The sequence below is a fragment of the Equus przewalskii genome, chromosome 25, assembly GCF_037783145.1.
Source record: "Equus przewalskii isolate Varuska chromosome 25, EquPr2, whole genome shotgun sequence".
NCBI classification, from domain to species: domain Eukaryota; kingdom Metazoa; phylum Chordata; class Mammalia; order Perissodactyla; family Equidae; genus Equus; species Equus przewalskii.
This window is the reverse complement of record NC_091855.1, coordinates 22,412,363-22,437,764: the sequence shown is the minus strand read 5'-3', so window position 1 is coordinate 22,437,764 and position 25,402 is coordinate 22,412,363. Positions and strand designations below refer to the sequence as shown.

The 25,402-nt window shown below is 42.2% G+C and overlaps 1 pseudogene; it reads right to left on the bottom strand.

Annotated features, from left to right (window-relative positions):
* Positions 1-808: 808 nt before the first annotated feature.
* Positions 809-24,757, bottom strand: LOC103561866 (NADH dehydrogenase [ubiquinone] 1 beta subcomplex subunit 5, mitochondrial-like; annotated as a pseudogene).
* Positions 24,758-25,402: the final 645 nt, after the last annotated feature.

The window sequence follows — 25,402 nt, the reverse complement described above, 5'->3', positions numbered from 1 at the left end:
ACCCCAGCATCTGAGGCCTTCCGAAGCAGTTGAATACCTAAGAACTGCTGAGAATTCCAGACCTGGAGTCAGCAAACTTTTTATGTCAAGGGCCAGATAGTAAATATTTTGGGCTTTTGGGCCACTTACAGTTTGTGTTCTAATTCCTCAGTTCTGCCTTCATAGTTTGAGAGCAGCAGTAAGTGAGTGGGCGTGGCCGTGTACCAATAAAACTTTATTTATGGACACTGACGTTTGAATTTCATATCATTTTCACCCATCACAAAATACTCTTCTTTTGATTTTTTTTTAACCACTTAAAAACGGAAAAGGCATTCTTAGCTCTCAGGCTGTATAAAAACAGGCAGCAGGGGCTGGCCCAGTGGCACAGCAGTTAAGCTCATACATTCCACTCGGGCAGTCCAGGATTCGCCAGTTCGGATCCCAGGTGCGGGCATGGCACCGCTTGGCAGGCCATGCTGTGGTAGGCGTCCCACATATAAAGTAGAGGAAGATGGGCATGGATGTTAGCTCAGGGCCAGTCTTCCTCAGCAAAAAGAGGATTGGCAGCAGATGGTAGCTCAGGGCTAATCTTCCTCAAAAAAAAAAAAAAAAAAAAAACAGGCAGCAGGCAGAATTTCGCCTGCAGGCCAGTTTTCTGTTAGTTTTCACTCAAGTTCCTGTGCTTTTTAATGTTGTTGCCCCCTTTCTTCTCTGTATGACGTTGAATAAGTCACTTAGCCTCTCTGGGCCTCAGGTTTTTAAAATACAGAATATTAATTTATTTTCCCCTAAGAAGAATATGCTTTGTATTTGGAGAAATAAAGAATTAGCTGTCAGGAGTTGCTTATGGAAATGATCAATAAGCACCTTATCAACAGTCGGATATTGATACCAGGGACCATTATCACTTGCATGCATGAATCTTTGGTACTTCCAGCTCCTTTAACCATAATTCAGCCTTTTCAGCTTCAATTTGAAGGATAGCCAGTGTTTTTTCATAATTCATTTGAGGACCATCAAAATAGTTTAGCAGGGCTTGCCCCATGACCAAGTGGTTAAGTCCGTGCACTCCGCTTCAGTGGCCCAGGGTTTCACTGGTTCGGATCCTGGGCACAGACATGGCACTGCTCATCAGGCCATGCTGAGGCAGCATCCCACATGCCACAACTAGAAGGACTCACAACTAAAATATACAACTATGTACTGGGGGGGTTGGGCGAGAAAAAGGAGAGAAAAAAAGTTTGGGCAATACATCTTGATATAGGATGCTTGAAATAGTCACAGTGATCTAGGATATAGCCTTCTGGAATTTCTGTCAACTCAGCTTCACCAATGACACATTTGCCAGAGTCTTGCCAGTTGCTACTGGAATTCCCAGCTGACAAAATGTAAAATTTCATTAAATTCAAAAAATACCTATCATAGATCCAGAAGGTTTGATATGTAGAGGAGGATTACATTTCCTCTACCCATGCTGGGTCCTTCTGACCAGGCAATGGATTAAATTCACATGAGACAGAATAACAGGAGAAAATTAAACAGAGTTTGGAACATGCATATATGGGAGAGAGCCAGGAAAACTGAGTAACTTGCCAAAATGGTGGAAGCTCTCACCTTAAATACCATTCTCAGTTAAAGACAAAGGATGTTGGGGGTGGGGAGAGACAGTTCCGGGAGATTACCAGACAAGCACAGTAAACAAGAGTCAGGTTATTATGCAGATTTAAGTCCTTGCCTTCTGCAGTGATAAGAGTTTCTAGAGATAAGATCATCCCCCCTTCTTCTTGGTACAGAGAGGGAGACACCTTTACAGATGGAGATTTCCTTTACAAATGTAAATGTCTCTTTACAAAGAGTTAAATTCTACTTTTGACAGTTTCTCTCACGTCTGCCTTTCTTAAAAGTAACCAGCCCCAATAATCCTCGTGCTAGAGAGATGTATCATGGAGTGGTCAGTTCCAGTCCCCCCCAGTGCCCCCTTTGAAACTTTTAAGTTTCACAGTCCTTTGAAACATTAAGAAGTTTTATCGTTCAGAAGCTGAGTGGTAGATTGTTTCATCTCACTGAACACATTTCTTAGTCCTGGTAACAGATCAGTCCAGTTAAATCTATTTTAGAAGCCAGTGGAAAAAGGGCAGGTTCAGTTTTCAATGATTCTGAATGAAAATGATGGGAAAAAATTGAAAATGCTAGTTTGGAGATTTGTAACCAGATATTTCAGGAGAAGAATTCAGGATCCAGTCCAGTTCACAGGTAGAAAAAACCTCAAAGACAATTAACAGAACTAGGATCTAATATTCACAAATGTACTATAGTTATTTTACTGAAACATAATTTTTCTCTCTATACCAAAGAAAGCCAAATTAAGACTAAGTAGTCTGTAAAATAAATTTAGTTTCAATAAACTTGGCTCAATTATTTACATAAGTGCAGCAAGAATAGCAATTAATCATATAGGCTCTTTTAAATCTGCTTCGCTGGAATTTTTTATGAGGAATCTCTGATTGAACTTTAAAGCCTCTTGAGGCCAGAAAAGCCCAGCCAAGGACTTGCCATCAGACTTTGCCTGCAATACCTACAGATTTGGGTAGACTCCTCTCTTCTTGAGGTCCCCCCAAATATTTTGAAGTTCCTTGCACCTGCCAGATAAGTGACCTTCCTTATTTACCAGGTAAGATTGCTGGAATCTCTGTAAACAAGATACCAAGCCAATATTTCCAAGTGGCTTTATTCCAGAAAGTCAACCTTATTCCTCAAAGGCATTATTGTCATATCTGAGCCTGTATGTTTCTCTCAAATATGACATTCCAAAGCCTTGGTAAGGTAACTAATGTTTCCAATTGTGTCTTGTTATAAGGAGAACAGATTCTTATTGAACTTCTGCAAATAACTATATTGGCATGAAATAGCCATACTCACCCACTAAGTTTCCAAATTCTGGAAGGATCAGGTAGGGAGAAAAAGATAAGTGTTTCAGTTCTACTTGCAAAGGTATAATTTCACCAAATTGTTCTAAGGCATAGTTAGCATAAGAGAAAAGAGGAAAAGATTTCTGTAAATCTGAGAAAACAAAATATCAAAAAATCAACAATATTTCAAACAAAAGTCATAAAAAATTATAATCATCTTCATCAGTTCAAATGGTCCTGTGTAGTTGATTTTTCATCTTAATCTTCTTTAGCAGTTCTATGGGCTTATCAGTTTCTCCATTAGAATTCTGTAATTGTTTAACCAGTTCAGTTTTATGATCTGAAAGTACCAGAAACCTGCATTCCAGAGTAAGTGTCAGAGTCCTTTCCATGAATCTCTCTGAAGATAAGACATATTTGCAAAAGCAAAAAGCATCAGAGTAAAACAATAACTGTCTGTAAACAACAAAAGATTCAAAAATGGAAAGTGAAAAAGAAAATTGGTTAATTTTGTGACATACAACACCTTAAAATAAAAACCAGAGTTATCCCTGATAACCAGGACAGATCAGAACTTTAGGAGTGTTATAATTGTTTTAAACACTTATGTCAATAACATTTATCCACATGATACGATAGGTCCCTTTGAAACAATGCTTAGTTATCCATTTAACTATAGTGACAATTAAAGATTTTTAGGGAAATCTAGAAGATTAAAGAGCTGTAAGACCTTAGCACCTGTGATTAAAGACTTGATAAACAATATAGGAAATTAATTTTGATGAAACATAAAATCCCGTGGGCCGGCCCTGTGGCCAAGTGGTTAAGTTCACAGGCTCCACTGTGGCAGCCCAGGGTTTCATCAGTTCAGATCCTGGGCGTGGACATGGCACCGCTCATCAGGCCACATTGAGGCAGCGTCCAACATGCCACAACTAGAAGGACCTGCAACTAAGATATACAACTATGTACTGGGTGGGATTTGGGGAGATAAAGCAGGAAAAAAAAAAATAAAGATTGGCAACAGTTGTTAGCTCAGGTACCAATCTTTAAAAAAAAACCTTAAAATCCCTGCCCTTCTGCTAGACTGCTTAAAGAAAACGCTTTGCATAATCTCTTTACTGAGAGCAGACTAAAAGTTAGGGAAAATTATCCTTTGAGAGAAAACCAAATTTTAATTTCTGCACCAGCTTATTTTTATCATTAAAACTCATTTACTTTAATATTAGTCAACTTGACCAGCATAAAACTCCTTTCAGAATTTCTCCTTCACAAACTTCTACGACTTTCTTTTTACCTTCAGAATTTGTCCCATGCTTTCCTTTTTTTCTTCTAGTACTTTAGGACAAATTTATCTTTCTCAACCCAACAAACAAAAATATTTCACTCTTTATACCTTCTTTACTGAAAACATACATTCTACTTTCCTTAGATACAAAGATATTTGCCTTATTAATTTTTAGTAGCTTTAATTACATATATTAATCAGGATTTTAACCCTTACAGACCCTAGTAAAAACTAAAAAGTAAGCAACTATGAACTGTCTTTTATATCAGCATTCTAAACACTTTTTATAATTTCTAGAAACATGCCACTTCACAGTAATAGACCCAAACACTTTTAGCCTTTCTGCAATAAGAAGTCAAAGTAGATAAACTTACGTTTAATAATTAGTCTACTATCTTATCTTATTTGAAAATGATCTAGATACTCAATGAATTTTTTCATTTAAATTAACCTAGCAAAAGTTCAAAGTTTCAAGTTGCCCAAAAGATTTTGGAAGTTATTTTAAATACACATGCCATAAACTATAATTATTGCTAAAAATTTACCTATAAACTCTTATTTCATTTATATTTAAATCATTTGTTCTCAGTAATGATGTTTCGATTACCCACAAAAACTTTATGAGACATTAGACAAAATTAGCTATCATTTAAAGCTATTATTTTGCTGACAAATTTCTAACAGACATCGTGAGCTTATTTGACTAGTAAACCCAGGCTGCATGTCTGCATCATGTTCAAATACCAAGAACTCTGAGGACATGCCTTTTCAATCAAGCCAACAAACAAACTTTCCTTAAACAAAGACTAATCTATATCACGTTAACTTAAAAGACATTGGGTTAATTTCTATTACATTTAGAATTTATATAAGCGCTTACTTTTAGCCAACTAAACAGAGCTCTTAATTTTGGCCATACCATCCGGAGGTAAAAACATCACACACATCCAACATACATATAGACACACACGCAGAGTCTCCACACCTATTGTTTTAAAAAATTATTGCCATGAATCAGGTACAGTAATACAAAGCTCCCTAGTTATGAATCCAAATTTTGTTTTGAGCCTTTTTACTAATATTTGTGGAGAAGACACTCAAGATGCTAGGTTTTTTTGGCAAGGGCATGCTTACGGCCTTTTTTTTTTTTTTTTGGCATTTTTTCTTTTTTCCTTCAGTCTTAGGAATTAGTGATGAGCTAGACAGTCCCCAGAGAGTTTGCAAGCTCTTTGAGATAAGGGAAATGAGTGGACCCTGAACCACCTCTAGAGCTGCTTTTCCAGGCTTACAAGGATTTTTTAAGGACAGTTGCTCTTAATTTCCCATAAACTGGGTTGTAACTCAAATGACAGTATAGGTTGACCCACCTATCCAACTGCATCATAAAGGCACAGAGAAACCCCTCAAGTTTTCTCCAAGATGGAGTTTCTGGGGCATAATCCATCCAATTGAGTGTTTCCAATTAAAATGCACACTAGGGGGGAGTCTCTGGGGATGCTTGGGGAGTTCCCCACGGCAGTAAAGCCAGTGTCTAACTGACAGTGGGCCAGAGAAAGGGTGCAGAGCCTGACTGTGGGTCCTGCTCAGCCCGGGCACTTAGTCCCTGAGCCAGCATAGGGTGAGGCAGGGAAGCAGGAGGCAAAGGCCTGGAGCTGGCTGGGGGCTGGGGCTCCCAGTGTCTGGGTTGAGAGTTAAGTCCCTGGCGAAAGAGTTTCAAGCTTTCAATTTTACAGAAGGTCCAGGTTCTGCTCTGGTCCAGCCTGAATTTAACCTCAACTTGGTGACAAATGAAATAGACAAAGAAAGGAAAAGAGGAGATCAGGTCTCACCCTCATGGCCTCTTCCTGAGGGTTATCAAGATAAGGGTTACACAACAGTTCCTGTGCCGGGGCACACAACACCAGCAGTATAGTTCACAGAATGAATCACAGGTCTCCTATCCTCATAACTGACTCAGTAAGCACCTAAAATACTGAATGAGTCAGCCACCAAGAGAGGGCACCCCACTTGGGGTCGCCGGGGTGATCAGGCCAGGAAACCAGAGTGGAGGCTCCCAGGGGTGGGGCCTTTGACACTTTAAAGATTCCTTTGTTTCTCAGTTGCCAAGTTCAAAAGGAGCTCAAAATGGCCACTGTAACTTTAAGAGACAAGAAAGAAAAGGGTCTGTTACCTTGAACGTGCCCCCTGAACCTAGGGCAGTGTCCTAGTCATCATTCCTCCTGTGGGGTTCCTATAGCAAGGGGTTATAGGGGTGTCCCCCTGCATGGCATCCCTTGTATATCTTCCCTATTATGCCTGGCAGTAGTAGGTGACTGGTGAATGGTCCCAGAGATAAAAGAAGAATAGAGAAAAACAGTGAAGAATCTTCAGCCGGTCTCCCAAGAAGGGGTTCCCATACTCAACCAAAGGTTAGAGTTTGGTACTTTCCTTGAACCGGAGTCCCAGTTGGGACTTTCCCACAGTTCAGAGTGTGGTCAGGAGCCATAGGGAGGGATACCACTCCAGCCTTAGGAAAAGAAACCTGCCACGGGAATCTTGGAGATTGGCAACCATACTAATGACTTAAGTGGTCCACCCGTGCCCATGTAAAATTTATATATTAGAGATAGGATTAGGAAGGAATGGATTAATTCATTCTTCATCACTCTGAGGCTTAAGGTACTGGTTCTCTTCAGGCTGAATGCCATGATTTGCCCCATTGAGTAGCCATGGGCAGCAAATGTGGATTCATACAGCTGTCCAAGAAGGTCCCCGATGGAGAAGTGAATTTAGATCCATCCTTGAAAAAGAGAAAGACCCAAGGAAGAATAGTGCACTTCCTAGAACTTCAGCTCACAAGCTGGTGAAGCAAGATCCCCGTATGAGCCACCAGAAGAAATGATGTGGGCTTGGCGAACCAAGAAGTTGAAAGAAAGATTTCTTGGACTCTCAAGGTCAAAGTGCTCCTTTATTCAGAGAATAGCATGGGGACAGGGCTCATGGTCAGTGAAGAGCTGCAGCATGGGGACAGGACCCATGGGCAGGACTTTGTCAATAGGTCTTGGTCTTATAATATTGGATAGGGAAGTATTCCCAGCCAGACATTTTAAAACATACTCAGGCAAAGTTGATACAACAACTTTATATAAAATCAGTTCAAACACTTCAACCTTTATAATCTTAGCAACACTTAGACTTTTACATTTCAGCAATTCAATTGTAACCTGAGTCAGGGTCTTAAAGCTAGTCATTATTTTTTTGCGTGTGTGTTTCCTTTTTAATTTGGCCTTTTCATAGGTACCAATAAAAATTATGAGGAGAGCCCTCGCAAATTTTTTTCCCCAATTTAGAAGTTTTCCCAATTTAAATGATCTATCGTCTGGCCACATTGACGAGTAGGATCTTAGCAGTGACTCAACCAATAAGCTTAACCATGGATACAAGGAGCATCCCCAAAAGAGATCCAGAAAGTTCATTCCCAAAAATAGTCTAAGAAAGTAAAGCAATGAAGGTTGATATGACAAAGGCCCCTTATGAAAGCAATTGGGACCCCCTTATGACAAACTCCTCTGAGAGCTAACACAGCCAGACAAAGAGAGTGTCCCGGAACCCCAGTCTACTTAACTGGCTGCCAAGATGCGTGCGGGTACATGCATCCTCCAGACGGCAGAGACCAGAAAGGTCACAAAGCCAAGCTCTCAAGACATAGAACAAGACAAAAGGCCCAGAAAACAGGCTTATAGAGATGCCTGTGTCTTATGACAAACAACAAAAAAAGACAGAGACAAGGAAAAGTACTATCTCTGGGAGGAAAAGGATCTACAACCAATGAGTACTCTACCAAATCCTAGAGTCGCTGAGTCCAAGAAGCTAGCCTCACCAAAATTTTCTTCTGCTGATCTAAATTTAGAAAAGCAAAAAAATTCACCACTCTTGTTTCCATTGCACCCTGCAGGCAGAGATCTGGGAGACTGGTGTGTTAAGAACTCTTACCTCTTGCCAGTTCTCATCAGGGGTCCAGGATCTCTCAGCTGCACCAGTCCAGGAGTGAGCAGTGTCCAACCAGTGAAATTTTATCCCACTCTTGTTGCCAAACTGTAGGGGAGGAAGCCATTTCCTCTACCCACACTGGGTCCATCTGGCTGGACATCAAATTAAATTCACATGAGAGGGTGCCAGCCCCATAGCCCAGCAGTTAAGTTCACATACTCTGCTTTGGCGGCCCAGGGTTTCACCAGTTCGGATCCTGGGCTTGGACATGACACCATTCATCAGGCCATGCTGAGGCGGCAACCCACATGCCACAGCTAGAAGGACCCACAACTATATACCAGGGGGCTTTGGGGAGAAAAAGGAAAAATTTAAAAAATGTTTAAAAAAATTCACATGAGATAGAATAACAGGAGAAAATTAAACAAAGGTTTATAACATGTATACATGGGAGAGACCCAGGAAAACTGAGTAACTCGCCAAAATGGCAGAAGCTCTCACCTTAAATACCATCTTCAGCTAAAGACAAAAGAGGATGTTGGGGATGGGGGGGGGGTAAGTTATGGGAGATTACCAGACAAGCACAGTAAATGAGTCAGGTTATTATGCAGATTTAAGTCCTTGCCTTCTGCAGTGATAAGAGTTTCTAGAGATAAGGTCATTCTCCTCCTTCCTGGTACAGAGAGGGAGACACCCTTACAGATGGAGATTTCCTTTACAAATGTAAAGGTCTCTTAATGAAAGGTTAAATTCTACTTTTGAGAGTTTCTCTCATGTCTGCAATTCTTAAAAGTAACTAGCCCAAAATAACCCTCATGCCAAAGAGATGTATCTTGGGGTGGCCAATTCCAGTCCCCCACAGATGATAAAGTCTTTCCCCATGGTCTCCACTGTGTCACACAGGAGTGACAGTCTTCGGAAAGCCACAGGTGAGAAAGCCCCCGAATCCCAGGCAAGTGCCAAGGCGGCCAGACACAGAGGCCACCACAGTGACCAAAGCCCAACGCAATAGACTCATGGCCGCTGTGGCCACTACTGTCAATAGAAGAACCTGGAGAGTAAGGGAGCCGAGAGAGACAACTTACCAACGTGGCACAGCGGAAGGTGGCCTTGTTGATTCTCAGTGCTTTTTTAAAAAAATTAAATAATTTATTTATTTTTCAGTTTTATTGAGATATAATTGATGTACAACACTGTGTAAGCTTAAGGTGGACAGCGTAATGACTTGACATACATATATTATGAAATGGTGACCACAGTAATTTTAATTAACATCCGTCTGGGCCTCGTTTCTTTACCAGTCACCCTGGAGCAGCAGATGAGTGTCCTTTAAAAGTAGCTCTTCAGTGAGGATGCAGCCAGACAGCAACTGATGATTTTGTTTTATTGTTTTTACTCTCTTTTATTTGTTTCGGCTTCCAGGTAAAATTTTCATTTAAACAACGAGTTCCCCTCCTATGAATTAGTTTGGGAGATTACTAATTGGTCCAGTGGTTCCAAACCTTTTTCCTGCCTCCTCACTCGTTACTGGCTCAAAACAAACCCATCAGTAACATTTCAAAGGCTAGAGCAGAAAGGCTGTAAGCGTTACTTTCCTCTCTGGTTACCAGACAACCAATGCCTTTGTTATATCTTGGGTCCTTTCTTCTAGTTGCAAAGTTCCCTTCACTTATTCGTTATGGAAACGTGTTGAGTATCCCTATATGCACAGTACTACACGGATGTTCTCTAGAAACAGAACAGACGTGATCTCTCCTCTCCGGGGATCAGTGGAAGATGCGCGCGCAGCGGCCGGAGCGCTGTGATGAAGTAGGGATACAGAGAAAGAGGGAGGGAGAAAGGGACAGTTGGATCCAAATCGATCCCGGCTTCTGTGTTCCGAGAATTGTCCAACTGTTACTCCAGAGGCCCTGCTATCTTGCCTCCCTGACTTCCTTCCGGTGCTTTCTCCAAACACATCCTTCAGTGTCCTGAGCCAGCACCTGCGCCAGAACATTCTTTCCGCTGCTGACCCTTCCCAGCACACAGGGGAGAGGGGAAAGACCTTGGAAATCACACCCTTCTCCCCTGCAGGACCCCAGCTCCCTGCCCCCACCCCTACCCTTCTCGGACTTGCTCCCTACTCAGCCCCCAGCCACCATCCCCTCTCTGCCCTTATCAGGGTAACCATGTGGGAACCTGGCGACCCTCAGGCCAGCGTTCTGGCCTCAACGCAGTGTTCTGATCTCTGTGGGGAAACAGTATTAAGGCTGACCCCAATCGGTTTCAGTGACCTTTCTGGAGAGAAATGTTGCTGCCAGCGATTGCCAGGGAACACACACAAACACACATTCTCTGTGGGCCTTCAGCCTAAAATAACCAGAAGTCCTGGCTTTCAGTATTTTATATGGGTTGGGGGGAGGGAGGTTAAAGGGATATCTAATCGTACTCTCTCTTTCCTGAGTGACAACTGTTTTTTTCTCTAGGGCTACCCCTTTCCTTCCTTCTTATTTCTCTACCCACCTCTTTCCCTCGCTCTTCATTCAAGAAAAGTGCTTAGGGGATTGAATTTTGACTTCTTTTCTGAGGGATTTCTCAGCTAGCCCCTGGGAGAGTTTTTACCTCCCTCAGCTTTTTCCACTTGCTGTTGGAATCTGTTTCTCTCTCTTAGATTGAAGGGCCCCTTCCCAGCCTCTCCCTAACATACTTAACCTCCCTTTTATCTCTCTTCCTTTCTTTCTTCCTCACCCAATATGGTAAACACTTAGGGGTATCTTTTAGCCCATGTCTCTCCTTTGTTTGAGAATTTCTCACACACACACACACACACACACACACACACACACACACTTCTGGATGGCCCCTCAGCAGCCATGTTTGAGTATGTGACCTTGCCCCTATGGTGTTAATTGGGCCGGGGATGCACATGGCTAACAACTGGGCCAAACCTATTCTCTCTTCTGGATTTGGAGTTGAACTTGAGATGCTAGGTGCAGCCTGAGCTGGTCCCTTAGATGCGGGAAATGCAGACAGGGAGGGCTTTGCCATGTGAATGTTGAATCCATGAAAACTGGTCTGTAGAGAAGAATGAAGAAGGACACGTGTGGCATCAGAATTGGCCACCCCAAAGTGTGTCTCTTTTGCTTGACTATTTGTAAGGACAAAAGACTCTGGAAGAAACTTTGACCTTTCCCCTAACTGCCTAAAAGAATTTAAGATAGAAAGACTGTCCCTGGACAGGCCATCACCATAGATAACTCTGGATATTGGTAGACTATGAGGGTCCTTGCTAAGCCTATTCTTATCAGAGTTCTCCCTCCCTCTCTCTCTCCCTCTCGCTCTCTCCCTTCCAGGTCACATTGTCTATAGATGGCCCAGCAAACATTTGCTTTTCCATCTCCATGTGAATTGCCTTCCTCCCCTTTGAAGACCCAAACCACTACCACCAACATCCTCCTTTGTCTTTAGCTGAAAATGGTATTTAAGGTGGTAGCTTCAGCCATTTTGGCAAGTTACTTAGCTTTCCTGGGCTTCTCCCAGGTATGCATGTTATTAAACTTTGTTTGCTTTTCTCCTGTTATTCTGTCTCATGTCAATTTGATTCTTGACCAGCCAGAAGGACCTAGAGGGTAGAGGAATGGTTCTTCCTTCCCTACCTCCCCATACAGACACAAATTCTCAGAGAGAAGCAGCAATGAAGGTGGAAGAAAGAATAACTGCCTAGAGGTGTGACAGCTTTTCTAGTTCCTGCTTCCTGACCTTTGAGAGCAGCTGTCCTTGGCCTCTTTGATATTCACTATGAATGTGGTGAAAGTCGGTATGAGTTAGGATGTATTTGACTGCAAGTAAGAGAGGACCTAAATAGTAATGGCTTGAACCATTAGGACACGATGTTTTCCTAAGAAGTCTGGAGACAGGTAGAGTTGGGTTGTGTTCAGCTATGCTATCAAGGACCCAGGCTCTTTCCATCTTTTGGCTATGCCACTCAGCATGTCAACTTTTCATTCTGTGCTTATTGCTTCATGGTCTCGATATGGCTACCACGGCTCCAGACATCATGTTTTCACATCATTGCATCAAGTAAGAAGGAAGGGAGCAGATGGGAAAAGGGGCTTAATTTTTGTTAATAAAGAAAAATCTTTCTTTCTCAGAGTCTCCACAGAAGACTTCTTCTTACATCTCATTGGGTAGAACTATGTCACATATTTACTCTCCCTTCAAGAGAGACTGGAAAAGTGAATACCTAGCAAAGGGAACCAGGATTTCCATGATTAGGTTAGACCAACTATGATTCATGGGGCTGGCAGTACACCTAGTTTTCTGAGATCAAGAGATATCCTTCCTGTATCTGAACAAAATCAGCAAGAAATAAGGGAAGAGGGGAAGGAGGATTTGGTGTTGCTGTAAAACAAACAGTGTCTGCCACACCTTCCCCACATTTCCTGTTCCATTTAAGCTAATTTGATTACACCTGTTACTTGTAATCAAAAGAATCTTAACTAAGACTCCTGTGAAAAGGGAATGCATCCCAATTTCTCGGGTTTACCGAATCACTCTTGGCCTCCTGTCCAAGCTCTTACTCCCCAGGGAGGTGGGGTGGAGACCTGGTTGGTGTGGGATATGTTTCTCCCATGGGGGTGATCTATCAGTGGTCCTGGCTTGGGGAATCTGGTCTCTTTCTTTCTCCCTTTCCACTAGGACCAGTGGGAGACGGCAACGTGGGTACACGTTGCAGACTCCAACTTTCCCACAGGTGGGCTGCCCAAGGTCTAGACGGGAAGTTAGAAGTTGACTCTCACACTCAAGCCACATTCTCCCAGATCCCTTATAACAGTAATAAAGGTGAGGGGCCGACCCGGTGGCACAGCAGTTAAGTTCACGCATTCCACTTCCTGGCAGCCCGGGGTTCGCCGGTTCAGATCCCGGGTGTGGACATGGCACCGCTTGGCAAAAGCCATGCTGTGGTAGGCATCCCACGTATTAAAGTAGAGGAAGATGGGCACGGATGTTAGCTCAGGGCCAGTCTTCCTTGGCAAAAAGGGGAGGATAGGCAGTAGTTAGCTCAGGGCTAATCTTCCTCAAAAAAAAAAATAATAAAGGTGACATTTTGTCAGGTGACATTTTTGCCAGCTTTTTGTGGCAATTTGTGGACCCAGTACAAAATGAAAATTGCTAAGAATTTTAAGACAAGGGTGGCAGAGCATTAAACCACGTGTAGTTGAACCCCTGTGCAACCCCAAGCCCATGAATTCAACCCTGCACTTTGGTTCTACATCTGCTGACACTTTTGTCTTATTTCTCAGTTGGTTCAGAACTTTGATGAGGATAAGGGTATTATTTACTGGGCCCCTTTGAACCCCAACAGCACCTAATGTGAATTTTCAGAAGCTATCCTCTCCCTCACTTCCCCACCCTGCCCAATGCCCTCATGCACACGCAAATTACAGTTCTCTTAGTCATGTCAAAATAGCTTAGTTTCACCCCTATATTTTGAATATAATATATAAGCTTCATCATCAAAATTATAGAAATGAATAGGCAGAATATTGGCTTCAGTGTATACAGACTTGGGTTCTGATTTTCCCTCCACTGTTCGCTAGCTTATGGATTTGAGTCAGTTACTGATCCTCTAGGAGACCCAGTTTATTTGCAAAGTGGGGCCAATGATAATGTCTGTTAGGTTCTTGACACACTATACAAAGTGACTAGTTTTTGAAAGACTGTATATAGTCATATCTGTTCATCCATTCCTTCCTTCCTTCCTCTCTCCCCTCCTTGCTCCCTCCCTCCCCTCCTCCCTTCCTTCCTCCCTTCCTTTTATTCCTTTGTCACCACGTGCTCCATGGACCAGGCACTGAGGTAGGTGTTGACATTACGGAGTTTATAAAACACAATCCCTTCCCCATCAAGGACGGGGACATTATCCCTGTGAGAGTTTTTATTCTTTAAATATGGTGTCTTAGGTTTTGTTTTTAACAGCTTTACTGGATGTAATTTATATATCTTAAACTTCAACACCTATAGTATGCAACGCAGTGGTTTTTAGTATATTTACAGAATTGCCCAACCATCACCATAATTTAATTTTAGAACATTTTCATAGTCCCACAAAGAAACCTTGTACCCATTGGCAGTCATTCCCAATCCCACCTCCCTCCCTTTATTCTCCCCACACACACCCCACCCCACCCAGCCCAAGGCAATCACTAATTTATTTTCCATCTCTGATTTGCCTGTTCTGGACTATATGTAGTCCTTTGTGTCTGGCTTCTTTCACTCAGCATATCATTTTCAAGGTTCATGCATGTTGTAGCTTGTATCAGTACCTCATTCCTTTTTATTGCTGGACAATATTCCATTGTGTGGATTATCAATTCATCAGTTGATGTGCATTTGAGTTGTTTCTACATTTTAGATATTATAAATGATGCTCCCACAAACATTTGTATGTAAGTTTTTGTGTTGACATGTTTTCATTTCTCCTGGGTAGTACCTAGGAGTGCAATTGCAGGGGCACGTGCTAACTCTGTTTAACGTTTCGAGGACCTATCAAACTGTTTTACAAAGCTGCTGCACCATTTTACATTCCCGCCAGCAATGTATGAGGGTTCTAATTCCTCCACATCCCCACTAACATCTGTTGCAGTCTGGCTTTTAATTTCAGCTAACCTACTAGGTATGAAGTGCTGTCTCATTGTGGGGTTTTTTTTCCTCCCCAAAGCCCCAGTACATAGTTGTATATTCTAGTTGTAAATCCTTCTAGTTCTTTTATAGGAGGCACCATCGCAGCATGGCTACTGACAGACAAGCGGTATGGTTCCACACGCTGGAACTGACCCCCTGCTGCCGAAGTAGAGCGTGCCGAACGAACTTTTAACCACTAGGCCATCAGGACTGGCTCCCCATTGTGGTTTTGATTTACATTTCCCAAATGACAAATGATGCTGAGAATGTTTTTGTTTGCTTATTAGCCTTTTGCATTTCTTCTTTGGAGAAACATCTATTCAAATCCTTTGCCCATTTTTAAAATTGGGTTATTTGTCCTTTTATTATTAAATTATAAGAATTCGTTATATAGTCTAGATACAGTCTGTTATCAGATATATGATTCACAAACATTTTTTGCTGTTCTGTGGGCTGTCTTTTCACTTTTGTAAGTGGTCCTTTGAAGTGGTGTTCTTTGAAGAACCAAAGTTCTTAATTTTGATAAAATCCAATCTATCTATTTTTTTTTTTTTGGTTGTTTATGCTTTTGGTGTCATATCAAAATCGTTGCCTAATCCATGATCATACAGATTTATAGCTGTGTTTTCTTCTAAAGATTTTATAGTTTTAGCTCTTACATTTGGGTCTTTGATCCATTTTGACTTAATTTTTGTATATGGTGTGAGGTAGGGGTCCAACTTCATTCTTTTGCATGTGGATATCTAGTTGTACCAGCACCATTTGTTGAACAGACCATTCTTTCCCTCCCTGAATTGTCTTGGCTCTCTTTTTTTTTTTTTAAAGATTGGCCCTGAGCTAACATCTTCTGCCAATCTTCCTCTTTTTCTTCTTCTTCTTCTCCCCAAAGCTCCCCAGTACATAGCTGTATATTCTAGGTGTAGGTCTTTCTAGTTCTGCTATGTGGGACACCACCTCAGCATGGCTTGACGAGCAGTGCTAGGTCCATGCCCAGCATCTGAACTGGCAAAACCCTGGGCCACCAAAGCAGAGCACATGAACTTAACCACTCGACCACAGGACCAGCCTCTGGGCACTTGTTGAAAATCAATTCATCATAAGCGTTAGGGTTTATTTCTGGATTCTAAATTCTATCCCATTGATTTATATGCCTATCCTTATGCTAGCCTATTGTCTTGATTACTGTAGCTGTACAGTAAGTGTTGAAATCAGGAAATGTGAATCTGCTGACTTTGTTCTTCTTTATCAAGATTGTTTTAACTATTCTACAGGTCCCTTGTGGTTCCATATGAATTTTAGGATCAGCTTGTCAACATCTCCAAAAAAGCCTGCTGAGATTTGGATAGATATTACACTGAATCTATAGATCAATTTGGGAAGCATCGCCATTGTAATGATATTGAGTCTTTCAATCCCTCACCATGGGATATCATTCCATTATTTAGATCATAATTTTCTTCAACAATATTTTGTAGTTTTCAGTGTATATATCTTGCATTTATTTTAAAATTTTCCCAAGTATTTTAGACTTTTTTGATGCTATCATTAGTAGAATTGTTTTCTTAATTTAATTTTCAGAATATTTATTGCTAGGATATAGAAATACAATTGATTTTTGTATATTAATCTTGTATCCTGCAACCTATTTAACTTGTTTGTTAGTTCTAATCATATGTTAGTGGACTCTTGGGATTTTCTATGTATAAGATTGTGTCATCTGCAAATAGAGATTATTTTACTTCTTCCTTCCTACTCTGGATGCCTTTTATTTCATTTTATTGCTTAACTGCCCTGGCTAGAAGTTCCACTACAGAGTTGAATAGAAGGAGTGAAAGTGGACATTCTTGTCTCGTTCCTGATCTGAGAAAAAAAGAAGTCAGTCTTCCACCATTTAGAATAATGTTAGTGATATGAGCTGTAGGTTTTTTGTAAGTGCCCTTTATCAATTCTGTTCTATGTATCAACATGAAATAACCAATAACCATTCTATAGATAAGAGAAATAGGTGAGTTTACTTGAGTCAAAGTGAGGATTATAACCAGGGAAAGCCTTAGAAAGCATTCCAGAGAAGCATGGTTTCAGTACAGTCTTATATCCTTTTAGAACAAAGAACATACACTAAACACACCCAGGATACATTTTCATCAAAGTTTCAAAAAGGTATTTAGTTTCAACATAGCAGGTCAACATGACACTGATGTCTGGAAAGGGACTAATCCAGGTGTTACCAACAGGGCATAGGAGGGGAAGAATGTATTCTTCTCTCAAGAGAGTCCATTCTTTACTTTAATGGTTAAGCAGATGTACAATGTATGTTTGATAGGCCGTGAGTCAGGCTTGTTAGTTCAAGCAGAATCAGTTTTGAACGCGAATAGTTACCCCATATAGCTCAACATGTGAGAATCTCTTGTTATATGCCTAGTTTGTTGTTCCAGTTCTATTCCTAGTCCTTTTATCATGAAAGCGTTAGATTTTGTCAAATGTTTTTTCTTGCATCTATTAAAATGACCATGTGGCTTTTGTCCTTTATTCTATTAATATGGTGTATTAAGTTAATTTCTTTGGATGTTAAAGCAACCTTGCAGTCCGATTCTGTCATTAGGTTTTTAATTATAATAATTATAAATAGAGTCATCATTTTTTCTAATTGTATTCATTTTATTTTATTTATTTATTTATTTTGAGGAAGATTAGCCCTGAGCTAACATCTGCCACCAATCCACCCCTTTTTGCTTGAGGAGGACTGGCCCTGAGCTAACATCGGTGCCCATCTTCCTCTGCTTTATATGTAGGACGCCTGCCACAGCATGGCTTGATAAGTGGGGTGTAGGTCAGCTCCTGGGATCTGAACTAGCAAACCCCAGGCCACTGAAGCAGAGTGTGCGAACTTAACCACTGCGCCACTGGGTCAGCCCCAGACTCATTATTTTAAAACTGAAATGTGGGAAGGCGTTGAATCATCCACAACCTGAACACAGAATTCTTGGGTCTGATTCTTTGGGATACAAACGCTTGAAAAGAAAAGAGGCATACATAACCCCACAAATTCTTCCATTGTCTTGAATAATAGCTCAGGATTTCTGTTGAGATGTCTGACTAACCTCTTTACTAAAGGGTTGCTTGGCTATACCCCTTGTGTTCTCTCCCAAACGTGTTTTCTCATTCTTTGCACATGCATTGGCTAAGAATTTTCCAAATCTTTAAGTTCTACTTCCTTTTTGATGAACAATTCTATCTTTTTTTTTTTTTTTTTGAGGAAGATTAGCCCTGAGCTAACTGCTGCCAATCCTCCTCTTTTTCTGAGGAAGACTGGCCCTGACTAACTCCATGCCCATCTCCCTCTACTTTATATCTGGGATGCCTACCACAGCATGGCTTGACGAGTTGTGCCGTGTCCGCACCTGGGATCTGAACCAGCAAACCCCAGGCCGTGTGAACTTAACCACTGGGCCACCAGGCTGGCCCCTGAACAATTCTGTCTTTATTTATTTATTTATTTATTTATTTATTGCTGAGGAAGAGTCACCCTGAGCTGACATCTGTTGCCAATCTTTCTCTCTCTTTTTTTTTTTTGCTTGAGGAAGATTAGCTCTGAGCTAACATTTATGCCAGTCTTCCTCTATATTGCATGTGGGATGCCTCAACAGCATGCCTGGGAAGTGGTGTAGGTCTACGCCCGGGATCGGAGCACATGAACCCAACCACTAGGCCATGGGGCCGGCTCTGACAATTCCATCTTTGAATCATTTCTTTCCTAAGGCGTTTTACTATAAGCACTCAAGAAGAACCAGGCCACTCTTTCAATTCTTTGCTTAGATACTTCCTCAGCTAAATATCTAATTTCATCACTCACAAATTTTAGCTTCCACAAAACACTAGGACGTGAACACAATGCAGTCAAGTTCTTTGCCGCTTTATAACAGGGACGGTCTTTCCTCTGTTGTCGAATAGTATGTTCCTCATTTCTGTCTGAGAACTCATCAGAATGGCTGATACTTCTACCAACATCCTATTCAGGATTACTTAGGTATTCTTTTTTTTTCCCCTCCCCCAAAGATTGGCCCCTGAACTGACAACTGTTGCAGTCTTTTTTTTTTCCTTTCTTCTTCTTCTCCCCAAAGCCTCCCCAGTACATAGTTGTATATTCTGTGTATAACCAGTTGTATATATTCTATGTATAACTGGAGTGTCTCTGGTTGTGCTATGTGGGATGCCACCTCAGCATGGCCTGATGAGTGGTGCCATGTCCCTGTCCGGGATCCCAACTGGCGAAACCCTGGGCCACTGAAGTGGAGTGCACGAACTTAACCACTCGGCCACGGGACTGGCCCCCACTTCCACATTTTAGGTATTTGTTACAGCAGCACTCCACTTCTTGGTACCAATTTTCTGTCTCAGTCCATTCAGGCTGCTATAACAAAGTACCGTAAACTGAGTGGCTTATTAAACAACAGAAATTTATTTCTCATGGTTCTGGAGGCTGGGAAGTCCAAGATCAAGGCACTGGTAGATTTGGTGTCTGGTGAGAACAAGTCTTTTCACTGTAACCTCGTATAACCAGGGATTTCCTTGGGGTCTCTTTTATAAGGACACTAATCCCCTTCATGAGGGCTCCACCCTCATGACCTAATCACCTCCCAAAGGCCCCGCTTCCTAATACCTTGCCAGTTAGTACTGTTACTGCACAAAATTGGAGATCACTTGCCTGATGCCCATAAACAAGCCAATCAATTATGGCACCAGCCTTTGGGAAAAGAGATCAGCTTTATTCTGTGAGATCCATCTGCAGGGAGAATGGGGGGCAGGGCGTGTGCCCTCAGATCTGTCTCCCTGATTCAGGATTTGGGGTGAAATTTAAGAGGTTAGGGAGAACAGGCCAGCACGTGGAAATGCGGTTTTGATTTGTGGGCTTCAAACATTTGTGGTAAGCTTTTAAACGTTTATGACAGTGTTCTAAACATTTATGATGAGGTCCTAAACATTTTTGATGAGGTGGGGAAGGAATTTTAACACCAGACCCTCCTGAATGAGGGACCCCTTGCTTCTGATAAGAGTCCTATTTTCAAGTTTTGGTCATGTCCTGGCCCTTGGGTTCCATGGGAAGGAGGATCTTTGGCTCCACAGTCATTTCAGGTCAAGATTTTTTCTTTTGCACATGCTCTGGCTCCGTGACTTGGCAGATTTTCTGAGACCATTCTTAATCACTCTGTTGATAAGAGATGGGGTAAGTTGAACTGGTCCTGGAGGGCCCATGGTTACAGGATTTCAACATATGAATTTTGCGGGGACACAAACATTTAGTCTATGGCACTCTATTCTTCCATTTATATAAAAACTCTAGATAATGCAGACTAGTCGATTAACAGAACGTCCAGGGATGGGGGAGGGTGGGGAAGGAGGGAGGTATTCTAAAAGGACACTGGAAATCTTTTGAGGCTGATCAACATATTCATTATTTTGATTGTGCAGATGATTTCATGTGTGTATATATGTCAAAACTTATCAAATCTTACACTTAAATATATTCAGTTTACTTGATGTCGATTATACCTCAATAATATCGTAAAGAAAGATTCTGCTGAAGGATTGTAATAGTTAAGGCGCTTTAAGCTCCAGTTAAAAATAAAATTTCAGGGGCCAGCTCCGTGGCCAAATGGTTGAGTTCGCGCGCTCTGCTGCGGCGGCCCAGGGTTCGGATCCTGGGCGCGGACATGGCACCGCTCATTAGGCCACGTTGAGGTGGCGTCCCATATCCCACAACTAGAAGGACCTGCAGCTAAGGTATACAACTGTGTACGGGGGGGTTTGGGGAAATAAAGCAGAAAAAAAAAAAAAAAGATTGGCATCACTTGTTAGCCCAGGTGCCAATCTTTAAAAAAAAATAAATTAATTAAATAAAATAAATTAAAATTTCAACTGGCATAAACAAAGAAAATTTCTTGACTCAGTACAACTGAAATGTCTAGGGTAGGCTTCAGGCATGGTTGGATCAGAGCACCACCCACATATGTCTGTGAGCCACTCTGCTCACTTCCTGATGTTGGCTTCATCCTTACTTGGGTTTTCCTTGTGGGAGCCAAATGACCACAGCAGTTTGTAGGCTTCACATTCACACAGCACATCTTCCAGGAGAACAGATAGGTTTCCTCCCCCAAACCATTGAACCAATATCTCTGGTCTTACCATGATTGAATCAACTAAGTTTGTGTACCAATCACCGTGGCAAAGGCCTGGGCAATAGTTAATCCAACTCTAAATATATAAAGTGAAATGGATGCTGGAGAAGCAAGCAGTTGAAATGTGACACATAGACTGGCAGACGGGTATGGGATAGTCAGCATGGGGAAAGGCAGGTTTGCAGCGAAATAGAAAGTGACTCTAAAGTTGTCATTTATGCTTTAAAAGGTGTTATCAATATAAAACAGAAGCGTACTGTATTTTGAAATGTGAGAGTGTCAGGATCTTAAAATAGGTACAAGAAAGTTTCTTTTCCCTGTCAACTGTTTGGGCACCTTAGTTGCATCCCCACCGCCTGTTCTCATTCCTATGCTTTTCGGGATATCTGCTGGGAGAACCTGTCATGTGACTTTGCAGATACCCTGGGAGCATAAACAACAAAACAGCACTCTTCTGGATACAGGTTAAACTGGCTCTCCCAGACATCAGGCACCAGAAATTATTGGTTTTGGGGGTGGTATAAGATAGGAAAAAATGTGAGACAAAATTAGGAAATATTGAGGGTAGGAAGAAGAGCCCCAAAAGACCATTTTTAAAAATTATTTATTTATTTTTATTTTTATTTCTTTGAGGAAGATTAGCCCTGAGCTAACATCTGTGCCCATCTTCCTCTACTTTTTATGTGGGACACTGCCTCAGCATGGCTTGCCAAGCGGTGCATAGGTCCACACTCAGGATCCGAACCAGCGAATCCCGGGCCACCGAAGCAGAGTGTGCAAACTTAACTGCTGTGCCACCGGGCTGGCCCTCACAAAAGACCATTTTAAAGGAAGTTATTTTGTCCAAGAATATGTAGGATTGCCAAGTAAATTTAAAGAGATGAGGAGCAGCCAAATCTTTGAAGGGTTCTGGTACGTAGTGGACAAGAAATGGCAGCCTCATCTTAAACCTATTCTGTTTAAATATGCAAGTCCCATCACTCCATAAAATGCATATACCACATTGCCTAGAAATAAACGAAACTTCTTTTTTGGGGGGAGAGGAAGACAGGCCCTGAGCTAACATCTGTTGCCAATCTTCCTCTTTTTTTCCCCTCCCCAAAGCCTCAGTACATAGTTGCATGTTCTAGTTGTAAGTCCCTGTGGTTCTTCTATGTGGGATGCCGCCACAGCATGGCTTGTAACCACTACGCCATAGGGCAGGACCCTGAACCTTCTTTTTTATGTCATTTTTCTTTTAACTGCTTTTGGGTTTTTTTTTATTGAGGTATACTTTCCATGTAGTATGATTCAATTTATGGCATTTAAAATTGACAATACAGGGGCCGGCCTGGTGGTGTAGTGGTTGGGTTTGTGCATTCCATTTCAGCAGCCTAGGGTTTGCCGGTTGGTGAATCTTCCTCACCAAAAATAAATAAATAAATAAATAAATAAAACTAGCCTTTCTTATAACATGTTCCGAAAATGTTGAGAATCTCCTAGGCATTCGTACCTCTTGGTTCTTGTTGTCATCATCACATTCTACATGAGTAGTATAATAAACATCTGTTGTGCTGCCCAGCATCCCTTTTTCTGGAGACAGCACTCAACCTCCATTTGCAAAACCACTGGTCTCCCATTCTCAGAACCTGTGGCTCAGAATCTGAGGAGTGGGCCGGCATAAGATTCAGGCCTGGCCAATCAATTCAACATCTGCCTGAGGCATGTGACCCAAGCTGGGCCAATGGGAGCTTAGCTAGGACTGTCACTGAGACACCAGAAAAAAAGAGGCACTCTCTCACAGCTGAGGTTTTAAAGCTGGTTGAATGCAAAGCCTTGAGCCATCTTTACCATCACATGCTGACCCCCTGTCTGGGAATGAAGCCAACTCAGAAGGTCACCGAACCAAGGATGGAGACGGATCCCTGACGACATCATTTGGGCACCTGGATCCAGTCAGATCCACCCCTAGTCTTTCTGGTTATTTGAACAAAGAAATCTCCTCTATGCTTAATCCAATTTGAATTCAGTTTCAAAACTTTCAACTCAACAAGTCTTGACTAATATCACCATCATCACTGTAATCCTTATCTGCAACACCACCCCTTCTCCTCCTTTCTGGAGCCAGAAGCAAAAGTCCACTTCCTGAAGCAGAGCCCCAGATGATTGCAACAATCAGCCGGGTGAGTACCCACAGGAAGTCCAGGGTGGCAGTGTGGGGTGTGGCAGTTGAGTGGGAGGTTCCAAGGTGATTCTAGGTCAAAGGAAACACAGGAGCAGAGACCTACCCTGGAGAAACAGCCTCTGGCTGCCTATTCCAGGAGCTCTTATCTCCAAGTTCCACTACAAATGCCTCTTCAGGCACAGAGTAAAATCACTCAACTGGATGCTCAGCAGGTACCCTGAGCGAGTCAGGAAGCATCGTTCCTCTTAAAGCTTCGTATTTGCATGCAATCATTTCTTTCAACAGCTCAGGCCTCGCAATAATTATGCAATTCTAAATTCTTGTCCCACGGCCTAAAGTTTTGTGGATGCAAATGTTGCCACTGAAAATGGTCCAAAAACATTATCCAAGATTTTCCAGCAAAAGGAAGACCAGAAACCCAGGGAGAGAAGTAGACTGTTTCATTCATTGTATTAGATTAGGAGTGATTAAAAGGGACACAGCAGACCCATTTCTTAAAAGTAAAGACTTCATGCTCTACAAGAGCAAAGACAATGTTTCTTTCTGCTTATCATTGTATTCATGGTACCTAACATGATGCCCAGAAAATAAATTTGTTGAATGATTGGCCAAAGAGATAAATGAATGAACAAAGCACGAAAGGTTTGGAAAGCGAAGACCAAAGGATGCTCCCAGAATCAGGATCAGATAATCGCTCTGAGTTTTCCACCCTGGTTTTTGTACCAAAGCAGACTGCCTCTGGAGGGCCCTTTCTACCTTATGATTCTCCTGCCATCTTAACTGACATTGTGAACATTGGTCATTTTTGCCTGCCCAGTGTCCATTTCCTTATTCTATGAGGTTCCCAATTTTCTTTTGGGAAAATCCTTTCTTCATTTCGTGTCCTCCTTTTGGGAGAGTGAATCCTGGTAAGCAATCCCCCTCCCCCATGAAAGGTGAAGGACCCTCACCCTTCTTTTGTTTGCCAACCCCCCACCAACACACACACATCCCGCCGCCCCCCACCGCCCTGTATGGACCAATGTGACCTAAACTCAGCCAACTAGATGCTCTCTCCCAGGACTCTAACTCTTGAGCAAGTGACTCCAGGATGGAAAGGCTGGTTGGAACTAACTTATTTTGGTGGTGGTCTGCTCACCAGTGTCTGCCACAAACCCCTGCTGAAGTCCTTCATGCCTATCCCTCCCTAGCTCCCTTGGGCTCCTGACTTTTTCTAAGCCGGGTCCCCCAGCCTTCAGCCAGCTCTCTGAGCTGCTAATAACCTTACAGTGAATTCCCTTCTGTGTAAGTCAGCCAGTGTTAACTTGCTCTGCATGCAATCCAGACCCCTACCTGATAGTGCCGGCTGGCGGCTCCTCCAGCTAAATAGCCTGGCTTCTCTCACTTCATTTCTCTTCCTGAGCTGCGGTCTTGCATTGCCCTTTTAATACTGTTCTGCGAGAAGCCTTCTCATTTAACACTCATTCCAAGCGAATGTTATTTGCCCTTTTCATTCCCATTCCTTGTAGTGAACAATGATAGGGTTGTTTCTTCCCTCTCTTCAGTGAATCCTCCTTCTCTGTAACTGACTCCTCACCTCCAGCAGCTTAACCTTGGCTTTGGCCATCACTGAGTGGTCAAGCATTAGACGTCGCACACTAAGCGGGGCCAATCAGATTTCTCCTTCCTGGGAGTTTATAAGTTTGACCTAGGGAATGTGAAAGTTGTAGGTTGCTGAGAGCTAACCTTGGAAGTGGGTTGGAGCTAGGAGGAAGGTCTATAAGTTTCTGTTGCTGAGGTTTGGGATTTTTTTCCCTGGGTCCCAACATTTACCTATCTTGAGGAGAGTTCCAATAAATTTACCTTTCTTGATTAAGTTTTCTAAGATTGGCTTATGTTACCTGCAACCAAAAGAATCTTAACACAGTCTCTATGATAGAAAGCTTCTTGGAGACAGGGCCAGAATTTCATTCATTCATCCATTTATTCATTCATCAAACATTTATCATGCACTGCTATGTGCCAGGCACTGTGCTAGGTGCTGGGAACCCAAATTTGTATTAGACAATCTGTCTAACTGGACAACTCTGTCTAATTGGGGTATAAATGTATTCAATGAGGGCCAGCCCAGTGGTGTAGTGGTTAAGTTCTCACACTCTGCTTCAGCAGCCCAGGGATCACAGGTTTGGATCCCCAGCATGGACCTACACACCACTCATCAAGCCATGCTGAGGTGGTATCCCACATACAAAACATAGAGGAAGATTGGCAC